The sequence below is a fragment of the Rattus rattus genome, chromosome 4, assembly GCF_011064425.1.
Source record: "Rattus rattus isolate New Zealand chromosome 4, Rrattus_CSIRO_v1, whole genome shotgun sequence".
NCBI classification, from domain to species: Eukaryota; Metazoa; Chordata; class Mammalia; order Rodentia; family Muridae; genus Rattus; species Rattus rattus.
This window is the reverse complement of record NC_046157.1, coordinates 9801282-9815673: the sequence shown is the minus strand read 5'-3', so window position 1 is coordinate 9815673 and position 14392 is coordinate 9801282. Positions and strand designations below refer to the sequence as shown.

At 41.1% G+C, this 14392-nt stretch overlaps 1 pseudogene; it reads right to left on the bottom strand.

Annotated features, from left to right (window-relative positions):
- Positions 1-12162: 12162 nt before the first annotated feature.
- LOC116897803 lies at positions 12163-13433 on the bottom strand (annotated as a pseudogene).
- Between the last annotated feature and the right edge of the window lie 959 nt (positions 13434-14392).

The window sequence follows — 14392 nt, the reverse complement described above, 5'->3', positions numbered from 1 at the left end:
ATAAAATGAAAGCTACAGAGACAAAAAGGTATGGCAGAAGCTCATAGACTTGTGCTAGTCAGCTTTCTGTCACTGTGACAAAACACTTGAGAAAATCAACCCAGACTTTCTGAGGTTTCAGTTCAGGCCTGTGGTAAGTAATGCAAAGCAGCGTGGTGGGCACACCATGGGAAATCCTATTCACCTCATGGTGGTGGGAAGCAGGAAGAAAATAGTTTTCATTGGCTTTTCCCTGTGACCCAGTAAGTTTCCATCGTCTCCCAATAACAAAGTGTGCCATGTCTGTCACCTGATCACTCTATGTAGAGTCAGAATCCTCCTGGTATGATCACTTACATGGAGTAAGTATGCTTTTGAGTTAAGATTGAACCAAAAAAGTTCTAGAGACCATCTCAGACCCACACTGAAACAGAAACGATGGTATCACATAACATAAGAGTCACAAGTTCAGTCTGAAGGAAGAGCAGAAACTACCAGACAAAGATGGCAGAGGAGAAAAGGAATAAATGGGACAAAAATCCCAGGGCAACAGAGACAAAGAACTTTTCATTTCTCAAATGAAGACATAAAGAACATCTGATGAAAGGAACTGTTGGAAAGATGGAGTTATGAGTAAGGCCAGCTTATCAAGAACTTTCCAAGCCACTGAGTTTCAGCAATGATGGTTGCATGCCCTAGTTCTGACACAGGAAGTGACCTCAACAGTACAAAGAGTACAGGGCTCACAGGCAGAAAAACATGGCCTTTGGTCCTTCTCCATACGCTGTGAACCTCTGTGAGCCTTAATCCTTGGAGAAATGGGAAGAGTAGACACCATGGTGGTAAACTCAAGGACAAGAGATCTGTTATCTCTGTTGATTGTATGATAAAATATCAAATTATTATTAAATGTTCTTTTGCCAGTATTTGAGCAATATGTATCAGAAGCCTTCAGAGCACAATTCTATTTTACTCATGGTTCTCTTTCTGACGATTTTGTCTTTAGAAAATGGAGGGTATGTGCTAATAATTTGTTCCAACAGTAAGATCAATACAGCATTGTTTATAAGATCAAACCTGGAAAAGTCTAATTTTCTTGTCTGCTGACTACATAGTCCTCTGCTATCCTGATGAAGTCACTTTGGCATCTCATGCACGATTCCTTGTGACCTCAAACTCAGGATCTTTGGTGACTCTTAAGTAAAAGGAAACTGTGTGAGGATCTGTTTGTTTATCCTTATGAGTTGTGCTTCCACTATATAAGAAGATAAGAGTTGAAGAGCACTGACTGTTTTTTGTTTTTGTTTTTGTTTTTGTTTTTTTAAGAGGACTGGAATTTGATTCCCAGCACTCATATGGTGGCTCAAAACTATTTGTGACTATAGTTCCAAGGGCTCAGAAAGCCTCTTGTGGTCTCTGTAGGCACCATCCATGCACATGGTACACATACATGCAGGCAAAACATCCATAAGTATGAAATAAAACTAACCCTCAACATATGTGTCTGTTTTCGATGCCATTTGCATTCCTGGTGTCTATACTTGGTGTTCACTTTGACTACGTATGGAATCAACTGAAACCCAAGCAGCTGAGGACCCCTGTGAGTTTTCTTGATTGGATCATTTGAGATAGGAAGACCTCCCCTAAATCTGGAACATTTATTTAAGGTCAGGACACTATACTAAATGTGGGTTATATTTTCTGGTAGCAGCCTCCTTAAAAGAACTTGAGAGAAGGATGCTTTTGATTGTTGCCTGCTGAGGCATTCCTCTGTTGGTATTGTAATGTGCTTCTTTAGGAGTCCAGTGTAGACCGAAGAGCACGTGAGACATCCAGCATCGTGGACAGAACATTGGATGGGCTCTTGACCTTTCTTTTGGGAGATAGTCATTGTTAGACTAGCCAGATTACAGCCATCTCCATATATGCATGCATATATGTGTATAGACATGTGTGTGTGTGTGTGTAGCTGGGTGTGTGTGGGTGTGTGTGGGTGTGTGTGTGTACATGTATGCCAGAGTGAGCATGTGGAAGAGAAAGGACAATTTATGGAAGCCAGCTGTCTTCTTCCTCCATGTGGACTCTGAGAACTAAACTCAGGTCATATACATACATATATATATATATATATATATATATATTCATTCATTCATTTATTCTATCATTTCTGTTCTTCTAGAGAACCTTGACAACTATACTGCCCTTTCAAATAATGTTCATCAAGTAGATATTAAGTAAACTATGACACCATTGTGCACTAAAGCAAAATGGAGCCATGAAGCTGGTGCAGTAGAGAAACTGTTTAGGGAAAAGAAAAATACAAACCAAGATGCTGCAACTGCACTCTAAATTATATGTTCACTTGTGTGCCAGTCGTGGTGAGAGTCAGAAAATGGTATCATCGCTTATGTCTAGACTTTAGTGGTCAGTGTGAGTGATTTTTCCTGATGGCTTTTGTGTCTAGTGACACATTTTTGGTTGTAGAAAATGAGAATGAATCTATTCATGGTACGCAGGGAGCAGAGGCCAGGGGTTCTGTTAAATGCCTGCCAATGTAAGACTTGTATGATTCAGCCCAAAATATAACCCCTGGCCCCGTTGAAGTTGTTACTGTAGGTGATGAGATCACAGAAAGCCGCAGCTTTCTTTTTGCTGGCTTGTGCTTTCTATTTTTTCATAATGAGCATACATATTTGTAAAATCTGTTTTTTTAAGGTACATTCTGAAAAGATCGTGGGAAAGTCTGCAGTTTTACTATGACGTCACTCATGGAAACAAGTTTCAGCACTGTCACTCAGGTTTTCTTGTCAATACCCTCCTTCTCTAAATCCATTTATTTCTTTAACCTGGGTACCCAATTTAACATAGCAGATGATTCCCTGACCACATACTTACTTATGTTCTCGGATGAGGCCTGAGCCTTTGGACATAGACAGATTGTCAGCAACTCAGTGAATTTTCTTCTTAACATGTCTCATATGTGGTCCTCTGAGGCATCTTGCTGGAACCAAATGGTAGCTCAAGGAATGGAGAGGGAACACAAGATCTCTAGGTATATCTAGGTACAGTCTAGGTATAGGTCCTGTACAAGTAGAGGTTGGTTCCTCTTCATTGTCTCAAGAAACCTTTCCAAGGGATGGGCGCCCGTGGTCATCAAAGCATGTTTGCCTGGGAGTTTAATCAATTGAAGAAGTGGTTTACTGCTCCGGCAGACTCACTCTGAACATTAGACTTAATTTGTACCTGAAATCATAATGATTTAGCGGAGCCTCTGGGTTTGTGGCTGTGGTTTCTGTGCCACCAGATATAGTTCAAAAGCAAAAAAGCAATCTCTGCCACAAAATGAGTCCTTGCTTCTAATTCCCAGAGAGCTGAAAAGTCCTGTAGTGGCTGGATTTTTCTTTGACCCTCAAACTATTGGAAACTCAAATGTTATAGATATGACTCACCGTGAGAAAAAAGGGGCTTTGTTAAATTTTCCTGTGTGTGTGTGTCTGTGTCTGTGTCTGTGTGTCTCTGTGTGTGTGTGTGTGTGTTTGTGTGTGTGTGTGTGTGTGCACACTCTAGAATGCTCTCTTTCCCTAGAAAATGAGAGGGGCAGAAGGTCTCACAGAGAGATTTCTCCTTGCCAAAGGACTATAAACTTTCTTTGCAAATAGCAAAGGACAGTTGAGCCTGTCGGGCCACCAGTGAAGATAAAAGGGGAGCTGAGGTAGCTTATGGTTTAGAATAAAGCTTAACTATAGAAGTTTATGGAGACAAGGAAATACAGAAGTAAGTGATGTATGTATGTATGTATGTATGTTGTGTAGGTGCACATAGGCCACAGTGAGCATGTGGAGGTCATAGGACAGAGAGGAAAACAGAGTGGGAACTAGTTCTCTTCTTCCAGCACGTGGACTCAGTGGTCTAAACTCAGGTTATCAATCTTAGAAACAAGCACTCTTACCTGCTGAGCCATCTTGATTCCCTCTGTCACATGTTTTTGTTTATCTCTCCATACCAGCACCGAGGTGAGAGAATTAAACCATTCAATCTCCTGTGAGGCCACTTGGAAAGAAAGGTGCCCTCCATTTCTAGGCCTGAATGGCATTCGTGCTGCCGTGATTTGCATGATTTGTTCATTTTCTTTCTGGGCAAAGTCATCACTAGCCACGTCTCTAGTGACCTAGTCCACACGGAGCGTACCTCAGAGCCTCTTTGGAGTGTGCAAACATCAGCCATCTCCCAGAGGACGGAACAAAGAACAATCTACAGGGAGAAGGTGGAAACTGTTGACAGCCCAGAGGTATGAGGACGTGTTTTTGAAGAAACAGATGCTGAAAAGAAGAGAGAATCCACATGCAACCACAGTCCCTCGGCTCGATGTCTTAGCAACCCTGAAAGTCTCAGGATGAAAAGGGAAAGTGGAAGGGCCCTCACCAGTTCACACAGGCAGTCTGTTCCTATTTGGGTTTCAATATTATTTATAGTACTTGTGAATATCTCAGAACAATAAAAACCTAAAACCAAACATCACAGGCTAAACTGAAGCATGCTCTTGGGAACTTGGATACCGCACTCCCACTTCTACTGTTTTTAGTTTCAAGTAGCTGTGATGAGAGGAAGTCATTTTGTCCAGACAGTGAAGTAGAACGGCAGCCTGGAACTTTTCCACTGTGCTGAAGCAGAAAAAAAAATGCCAGAGGAAGTAATATTAGTCAGTTTTTAGTCACACTGAGAACAATGGGATAGTTTAGGTTGGCTTGACATCACTCGTTTGCATTTGCTATGGCCCAAATGAAGCCACTTCAGTTGTGCAATTTCCTTCATGTCTTAATGAGTCAAGACCCCTTATGCACTGTTACAGTACAGTGAAGACCCCTTCCCCTTCCGTTACATTACAGAATATAAAAGAGTTCTCCACAGGTCACAAGGGAAGATACTTCTGTATATCAACTAACAGAGATTTGAAGGGGAATGCAGCAGAATTTTGTCACCTTGGAGGTGACAAAGGACAAGAGTATACCGGTCCATCATATTTCCTCCTGAGGAAGCATAATTGATTTCTTCCTACTCAGTGACCTCACAGGAGATAGCATTCATCCCGCAGGGACCTCCTTTCATTCATGTGTTTATTCATTCATGCATCTATGTAGTACATATTAACTCAAGAGCTTTCATATGTCTGGCATACAGGGCTGAATAAAACGCTGTCTCAGTGGAAGTTTAGAATTAGGAAATAAAGTTCAGATTTTTCTAAATATGAAAAAGCATATATCAGTTCTGTGGATACATGTAACAGGAAAATATACTGTCATGGGCTTAGCATATTTATTATTAATACACATGCCATCACCTGCTGTTTTTAACAAAATCTCCATCCTTTGATTTTATCAATGAAGACTTAGAAGCCAGATGCTGAGGTGGAAGCCTGCTAGCTCAGAGAGGCAGCGAACGCATCCAGCTGACCTTCTTTTCTACTTCCTGTGCATCTCTCTATCCATTTTCCTGACTTCCGCTTACTTGCTTTACTTTTTCTTAATAATCCTATGTTCACTTCCTGTAACTTGGTGGCTTTCTCTGCCTCTTCATCTATGGTTGAATTTATTTAATTCTATTTATAAGCAGAGAGCTCTTAGATTAAAGGTGTGTGCTAAGGCTGAGCCATACCACAACTAAAAAAAAGGTTTTCCCAGTAATTAACAGAATCTCAGGGCTTACAGCGTGATCAAATATCCTGTAAGAACTGGCCATGAACATTTTCATGAGAAGCGAAAAAGCTAGAAAGAAAGCTGAAAGATTTTGGGCCATGCTCAGGAAGTTTTGGTGTATTTTGTAGAAGATAATAGGGAGGGAGGAAGAGACAGACAGACAGACAGACAGACACACGAGGTATAAAGAAAAGGAAAACAGTGGTGTCTAATTTGTGCCTTGGAAATTCCAGGTTGAAATTCTTCCAGAATTTGCCATAGGCCAAGGAGCATAGAAAAAGTCATAGAAGTAGAGGATTCCGTGGTCCACATACAAAGCTTTGTTCATTTTCTGATTGTTCTTATTCTAGTCTACAAAAGAAGTTGCTCATGGATATCTATCTATATCGATATATATAGATATAGATATAGATAGATAGATCTCCTACCTAACTTCTGTGAATATTCTAAATGAAACACACATATTTAAAGCTTAAACACTAACATCCCCATATAAGAGAAAACATGCAGTGTTTGTCTTTCTGAATCTAGGTTACCTCACTCAGGACCAGGAGGTAGAAGGAAGGAGAAATATGATATAGTGTTATAATGAGCAAATCAATTAGGGAGAATAAATGGGAGGGGAACGAGAGAGCTGGGGACAACAGTGGGCATATGGGGAGAGACAGCTAACACCAAAGATCTTTTGAAAAGTTGTACAGAAACTCTCTACTATAAAAGCTTCCTAAAGTATATAGATAGATAGAAGGAGTTCAAATAGAGATAGCATATTAAAGGGGAGAAAATAACCCCAACTAAATATCACATGCTCTCAAACAAACAAACAAACAAACAAAATCAAAATCCAAGATCAGGAATTTATTTCGTTTTTGAGTCATTGGCCAAAGTGGTCCCATAGACCCCCTTCTAAAACATTATAGGCTGCCACCAGTGCAATTAGTTATCTTCCACAAACTGAAGGAAAGATCACCATTTCTAATGTCACAGAAATCAAACTGGTACCCAACTGAAACCTTTCCCCCTACTGCCTAGCACTCATTCTGCTGGAAGGTGCAATCTACAAGAGAGCAAAGGTCATCTCCATTCTTGCCTAGTTTGTAAACTCTGTGAGTGACAACAGTGACCTGCCTGCACTGGTGTAATAGTGCCACAAATGTTAAAAAAGTAGCCATCTTAGTTACTTTGTTACTGCTGTGACAGCATGCCACCACCATAAAACAATGGGTTTGATTGGGATTAATTAAAGAGTTTTAGAGGGTTACAGTCCATGATGGCAGAGGAGAGGCACGGTGGCAGAAACAAATAAGATCTCATATTTTGATCCATAAGTAGGAAACAAGCAATCAAACTGGGAATGCCACTGAGTCCTTTGAATCCTTCAACTTGCCTCCTTCAACAAAGCCACACCTCCTAATCCTTCCCAAATAGTTCCACTAATTAGGGACCAAGTTTTTAAACATATGAGCCTATGGGAGCCATTCTCAATCAAATTTCCAGAGTAACCAGCCTCTTATAAATTGGATTTAAGGCCCACTCCATAGGTGTAATCCATACCTGACCCTGCTAAAATATCTAAAAACCTGAGAATAGATAAGTCACAGGGGATAGCGTATTACTAGTCTTCTGCTAGGTGAACATAAAAATAAAATGACATATTGCTATACACACTGATCACTGTATCACTCAGCCCTCAGCAGAGGGTTTCCTCTTTCAGTGGATGTTAAGTAATATAGAGACCCACAACTGGGCAATGTGCAGTGAGAGCCTTTGAGCACCCAACTCTAAATGGGATGTTTTCATTAAACCCCTCCCCCTAGAGCCCAGGGATCTTTGCAGAAGAGGAGGCCGGTAGACTGTAAGAGCCTGAGTTGGTGGATGACTCCAAGGAAACTGTCTTCCAGATAAAGCAGGACTGATGCACATATGAGTTCAAACAAACTGTGACAGCATGCACAAAGCCTGCATAATTTCAAGCCAGACAAAATCCTGATAAACATTCACAAAAACACATAGATGGAACAACCCCCCCCCAATACTGGGATAAATTTTTTTTCTGCCAAATCTGGTTACAGTAAAATAGCAATTTAGTTTTCTATTTATTTTACTTTATTTTTGTTAAATATTTCATTATTTTCCATGCACATAACACATTAGGATCCAAGTTATCCCTCCAAGTCCTCCCTTATTTCCACAATTCTTATTGGTTTTAACTTTCATTTCCCCAAGAGTAACTCTATTTTTCTTCTCCCTCAACTGTTGATGCGTCTCCTCCAAAGTCCTTATGGCTATAACTTTATTGATTTTCTTTGCCTTAGGAATTTATTAATTTTCTGTCAGTTTTATGTCTAGCAAAGAGCTATTTCCCAGACGTTACTGACTCTTTTCATTAACTAACCTTCTTACTGGTAATAGAACATAAAAATACATTCTTTCACTTATATCTTTTATAATTTATATTTTATTTAAGTAATCCTTTGTAACCTGAAGGTCATAATGATTTTTAAGCTGTCTTAGATTTGTATAAACACACGAAGCACTGGATATGTTTGTTCCCACACTCTCGGTACCTACCTTTTCAGTATCCAACAATTACTTCCCTGCGATTCATCAGATTACCAGAGATAGATGACTAAGTTAAAATTTTTCAGTTGTGATCCCTTCCTACATTTGTCTGTTCTGGTACAAGCAATGCTCTCTCTTCATGACTATAGCTTTATTAAAAGTCTCATTTGACAATGAAAATTATTCCTTCTGTCATGCAGGATCTTCTTAAGGGTTCTTGGCATTTGATTTCTCATGGCGGTTTTAGAATTAGCTTGTCAAAGCTCATGGAACCTTCTTGTGAGACTCATATCAGAATTTCACTAAGTCTATGGACAATTTAGTGAAAACTATACCATTGTGGTAGTGTATGCCTCTCTTTGAACATAATACACAGAGCCACTTGTGACTTTAATGAATTTCAATGTCGTTTTATGATTTTTCTCCATTGGTGCCTTGTATATTTTAAAAAGGATACTCATATGTACTTCAACTCACATTTTTGTTTCTATTGTATAGTTATTACAAAATAAATAGCAAAGTCTGTACTTGTTTTGCCCACACTGACATGTATCGTATTCCCCATATACTGGCATAAATTATTTCATATACATTGTATATAGTAAAGTTAATAATCCCCTTTAAATACTATTTTGCATATACTTAAGAGTTTTTGTAAAATTTTTTACAATTACAACACCCATAATGAATAGTGGTTTAGTTTTATACATTCCACTCTTGTGTAGTTTATTTGTGTCCATTTCAGTTTTATACTGATTATACTATTTAGTTCAGAGTTGAATTGGTGTATTTTTAAAAATATTTTTGGATATTTTATATATTTACATTTCAAATGTTATCTCCTTTCCCCCTCCCATACCTACTCCCTCTCCCCCTGCTTCTAAGAGGACGCTCTCACTCCTACCTACCCACTCCAATCTCAACGCCCTGGCATTATCTTACATTGGGTAAAAGGACCAAGGACTTTACCTCCTGTTGATGCTGGACAATACCATCCTCTGCTACATATGCAGCTGGGGTTATGGGTCCTTCCATGTATACCCATTGGTTGGTGGTTAAGTCCCTGGGAGCTCTGGTGGGGTTTGGTTGGTTGATATTGTTCTTCCTATAGGGTTGCCAACCCCTTCAGCTCCTTCAGTCTTTCCTCTAAATCCTTCATTGGGTCCCCTTGTTCAGTCAAAGGGTTAGCTATAATGATCTTCATTTGTATCAGCAGGGCTCTGGCAGAGCCTCTCAGGAGATTCCCATATCTGGCTCCTGTCAGCAAGTACTTCTTGGCATCAACAATAGTGACTGGGTTTGGTGGCTGCATATGGGATGGATTCCTCAGGTGGGGCAGTCTCTGGACGACCTTTTCTTCAGTCCTCTCTCCACCCTTTTTCCCTTTATTTCCTCCCCTGAGTATTTTGTTCTCTCTTCTAAGAAGGGATGAAGCATCCACATTTCAGTCTTCCTTCTTCTTGGGCTACATATGATCTGTGAAATTTTTCTTAGGTATTCTAAGCTTTTGGGCTAATATCCACTTATCATTGAGTGCATACCATGTGTGTTCTTTTGTGACTGGGTTACCTCACTCAGGAGGATATCTTCTAGTTCCATCCATTTGCCTAAGAATTTCCTGTAGTCATCGTTTTTAATAGCTGAGTAGTACTCCATTGTGAAAATGTACCACGTTTTCTGTTTCCATTCCTCTGTTGAAGGACATCTGGGTTCTTTCCATATTTTGGCTCTTATAAATAAGGCTGCTATGAACATAGTGAAGTGTGTGTCCTTGTTATATACTGGGGCATCTTTTGGGTGTATGCCCAGAATTGGTACAGCTAGGTCATCAGGAAATGCAATGCCCAATTTTCTGAGGAACCACCAGACTGATTTCCACAGTGGTTGTACAGCTTGCAATCCCACCACCAATGGAGGAATTTTCCTATTTCTCCATATCTTCACCAGTATCTGTTGTTACCTGAGTTTTTTTTTTTTTTTTTTTTTTTTTTTGTTACCTGAGTTTTTGATCTTAGCCATTCTGACTGGTGTGAGGTGGAATCTCAGGGTTGTTTTGATTTGCATTTCCCTAATGACTAAGGATGTTGAACATTTCTTTAGGTGCTTCTCAGCCATTCGATATTCCTCAGTTGAGAATTCTTTGTTTAGCTCTGTACCCCATTTCTTAATAGGGTTATTTGACTCTCTGGAGTCTAACTTCTTGAGTTCTTTGTATATTTTGCATATTAGTCCTCTATCAGATGTAGGATTGGTGAAGATCTTTTCCCAGCCTGTTGGTTGATGTTTTGTGCTAATGACAGTGTCCTTTGCCTTACAGAAGCGTTGCAGTTTTATAAGGTCCCATTTGTTGATTCTTGATCTTAGAGCATAAGCCATTGGTGTTTTGTTCAGGAAATCTTCCCCAGGGCCCATGTGATCGAGACTTTTCCCCAGTTTTTCTTTTATTAGTTTGAGTGAATCTGGTTTGATGTGGAGGTCCTTGATCCACTTGGACTTAATCTTTGTACAGGGCGATAAAAATGGATCGATTTGCATTCTTCTATATGCTGACCTCCAGTTGAACCAGCACCATTTGTTGAAAATGCTGTCTTTCTTCCATCGGATGGTTTTAGCTCCTTTGTCAAAGATCAAGTGACCATAGGTGTGTGGGTTCATTTCTGAGTCTTCAATTCTATTCCACTGATCTACCTGCCTTTCTCTGAACCAGCAGCATATAGTTTTTATCACTATTGCTCTGTAATACTGCTTGAGGTCAGGGATGGTGATTCCCCACAAGTTCTTTAATTGTTGAGGATAATTTTCACTAACCTGGGCTTTTTTTCTTATTCCAAATGAATTTGCAAATTGCTCTTTCTAACTCTATGAAGAATTTAGTTGGAATTTTGACGGGATTGCATTGAAACTGTAGATTGCTTTTGGCAAGATGGCCATTTTTACAATATTAATCCTGCCAATCCATGAGTATGGGGGATCTTTCTTTTTTTTTTTTTTTTTTTTTTTTAGTTCTTTTTTTGGAGCTGGGGACCCGAACCCAGGGGCCTTATGGCTTCCCTAGGTGGCGCTCTACCACTGAGCTAAATCCCCAGCCCCTGGTCTTCTGTAATTTCTTTCTTCAGAGACTTGAGTTCTTGTCATACAGATCTTTCACTTGCTTGGTGAGAGTCACACCAAGGTATTTTATGTTATATGGGACTATTGTGAAGGATGTCATTTCCCTAATTCCTTTCTCAGTCTGTTTATCCTTTGAGGAGAAGAAGGCTACTGATTTGTTTGAGTTAAGTTTATACCCAGTCACTTTGCTGAAGTTGTTTATCAGGCTTAATAATTCTCTGGTGGAACTTTTGGGGTCCCTTAAGTATTCTGTCATATCCTCTGCAAATAGTGATATTTTGACTTCTTCCTTTCCAATTTGTATCCCTTTGACCTCCTTTTGTTGTCTGATTGCTCTGTCTAGGACTTCAAGTACTATATTGAATAAGAAGGGAGAGTGTGGGCAGCCTTATCTAGTCCCTGATTTTAGTGGAATTGCTTCAAGTTTTTCTCCATTTTGTTTAATGTTGACTACTGGTTTGCTGTATATGGCTTTTACTATGTTAAGTTATGGGCCTGGCATTCCTGATCTTTCCAGGACTTTTATCATGAAGGGGTGTTGAATTTTGTCAAATGTTTTCTCAGAATCCAATGAAATGATCATGTGGTTTTTTTCTCTTTGAGTTTGTTTATATAGTGGATTACATTGATGGATTTCTATATATTGAATCATCCCTGCATCCCTGGGATGAAGCCTACTTGATCATGTTGGATGATTTTTTTTTCCATGGGGGAGGCTGTTTAATTGACTTAGGACAGGACAAAATAGAAAACCTCCCAAGGACTGGCCATGGGAAAAGAGCACACAGACCCCAGAGGCTGGTGGCAGTGGGGCTGCTCAGTTGTCTGGGGGAGGCCTTAGCATGGGGGGCATAGGAGTAGGGTGAACCCCTGGAGGCTGAGGATGGACCCCTGGTGCCTGAGAGTGGATCCCAGGAGCTGGGGAGTGTATGCCAGGGGCTTGAGGGTCGACTGCAGGAGCAGGTGGATGCACCCCTGGAGCCTGAGGATGAACTCCAGCTGATGGAGGAGGGTGGACCCCTGGAGCTGGGGGGTGGACCCCTGGAGCTGGGGTGTGGACCCCTGGAGTTGGGGGTGGACCTCTGGAGCTGGTGGATGCACTCCATGGGCTGGAGGATGGACCCCAGATGTTGGTGGATGAATCACTGGTGCTGGGGGGTGCACCCCAGGAGCTGGTGTGGGCATCTGGGGAGGTCCAGGGGACCCAGAGGGAGCAGGCCCATTGAGGGCATAGGAGGAAGAGGCAGGCCACCAGGTGGAGGTGGGGGCAAGGCATCAGGGAGTGGTGGGCAAGGAGTTAGTCCATTCATGAATGGGGTCCGGGGCCGCTTGACGCCTAGGGGTCCTTCTGGGAGGTTGGGAGGGGCTGGGAGGGGCTGGGAGGGGCTGGGGGCTTCTCCATCTTAAAGTAGAACTGAAAAAAAGAACTGCTTGGTCTCTCGGTTCCAGTGGGTCCAAAACTTGCCCTCAGCCTTGTCGATCTGTGGCTTGGCACCTCCCGAAGGCAATGGTCTCACAGGGCTCCAGCAGCCATGAGCCTGGCAGTAGGCTGCCAGCGGCGGTCAGGAACTCGATCCTCTGCTCATAGGCAGACATGAAGCGGTGGCGGGGCATGACACCCTCTGCAATCTCAGGGTAGTCAATCTGGAACAGCAGGCTCTGCTGGCCCATCTCTGTGTCCCTCTGCTTGGTCACTTTGTAGCCAGGGCGGCCACTATTCACAAACTTCTTCATTTCCATCTTGACCTTCTCTGGTACAGGTTGGGCGGGGGCTTCTTTGGCCTCCTTGGCAGCTCCGGACCAAGTTAGTCTGATGTTTCTTCCCTTGGGTATGGGCCAGGTAGCTCCCCTCATTGTTATGCAGAGTCAAGCAGAGTTTGTGCTCATAAGATCCCAGGTGGTTCCTCGTGAAATACTGGTCCTTATTGATCTCAGTGGTTTCCAGGGCCAGTTGCTGCAGGCGCTCTCTTAGATCCGGGTTGATCTCTGAGGAGGAGGCCACGCTCCCACTCCCAGTTTTGCTTCCAGGTCGGTGCTGAAAGACCATGACGCAGGCCTGGGTACTTTAGGGGACAGGAGAAACCAACACCAAGGCCTTGCTACCCGGGCTTAACCTCTGGACGATTGTTTTGATGTGTTCTTGGATTCGGTTTCCGAGAATTTTATTGAGCATTTTTGTGTCGATATTCATAAGGGAAATTGGTCAGAAGTTCTCTTTCGTTGTTGGGTCTTTGTGTAGTTTAGGTATAAGTGTAATTTTGGCTTCATAGAATGAATTAGGTAGTAATCTTTCTGTTTCTATTTTTGTGGAATAGTTTGAAAAGTATTCTTATTAGGTCTTCTTTAAAGGTCTGATAGAATTCTGAACTAAAGTCATCTGATTGTGGGCTTTTTTTTTGGTTGGGAGACTTTTAATAACTGCTTCTATTTCTTTAGGAATTATGGGATTGTTTAGATGGTTTACATGATCCTGATTTATCTTTGGTACCTGGTATTTGTCCATTTCCTCCAGATTTTCCAGTTTTGTTGAATATAGACTTTTGTAGTAGGATCTGATGATTTTTTTTTTAATTTCCTCAGATTCTGTTGTTATGTCTCCCTTTTCATTTCTCATTTTGATAATTTGAATATACTTTCTGTGCCCTCTGGTTAGTCTGACTTAGGGCCTATCTATCTTGTTGATTTTCTCAAAGAACCAGCTCCTGGTTCTATTGATTCTTTGTATGTCCTTTTTGTTTCTACTTGTTTGATTTTGGCTCTAAGTTTATTTCCTGCCATCTACTCCTCTTGGATGTATTTGCTTTTTTTTTTCTATAGCTTTTAGGCGTGCTGTCAAGCTGCTAGTGTATGCTCTCCTGTTTCTTTTTGGAGGCACTGAGTGCTATGAGTCTTCCTCTTAGCACTGCTTTCATTTTGTCCTATAAAATGTCTTTAATTTCTTTGTTTATTTCTTCCTTGACCAAGTTATCTTTGAGTAGAATGTTGTTCAACTTCCATGTATATGTGGGTTTTCTGTCTTTTTTTTAATATTGAAGACCAGCCTTATT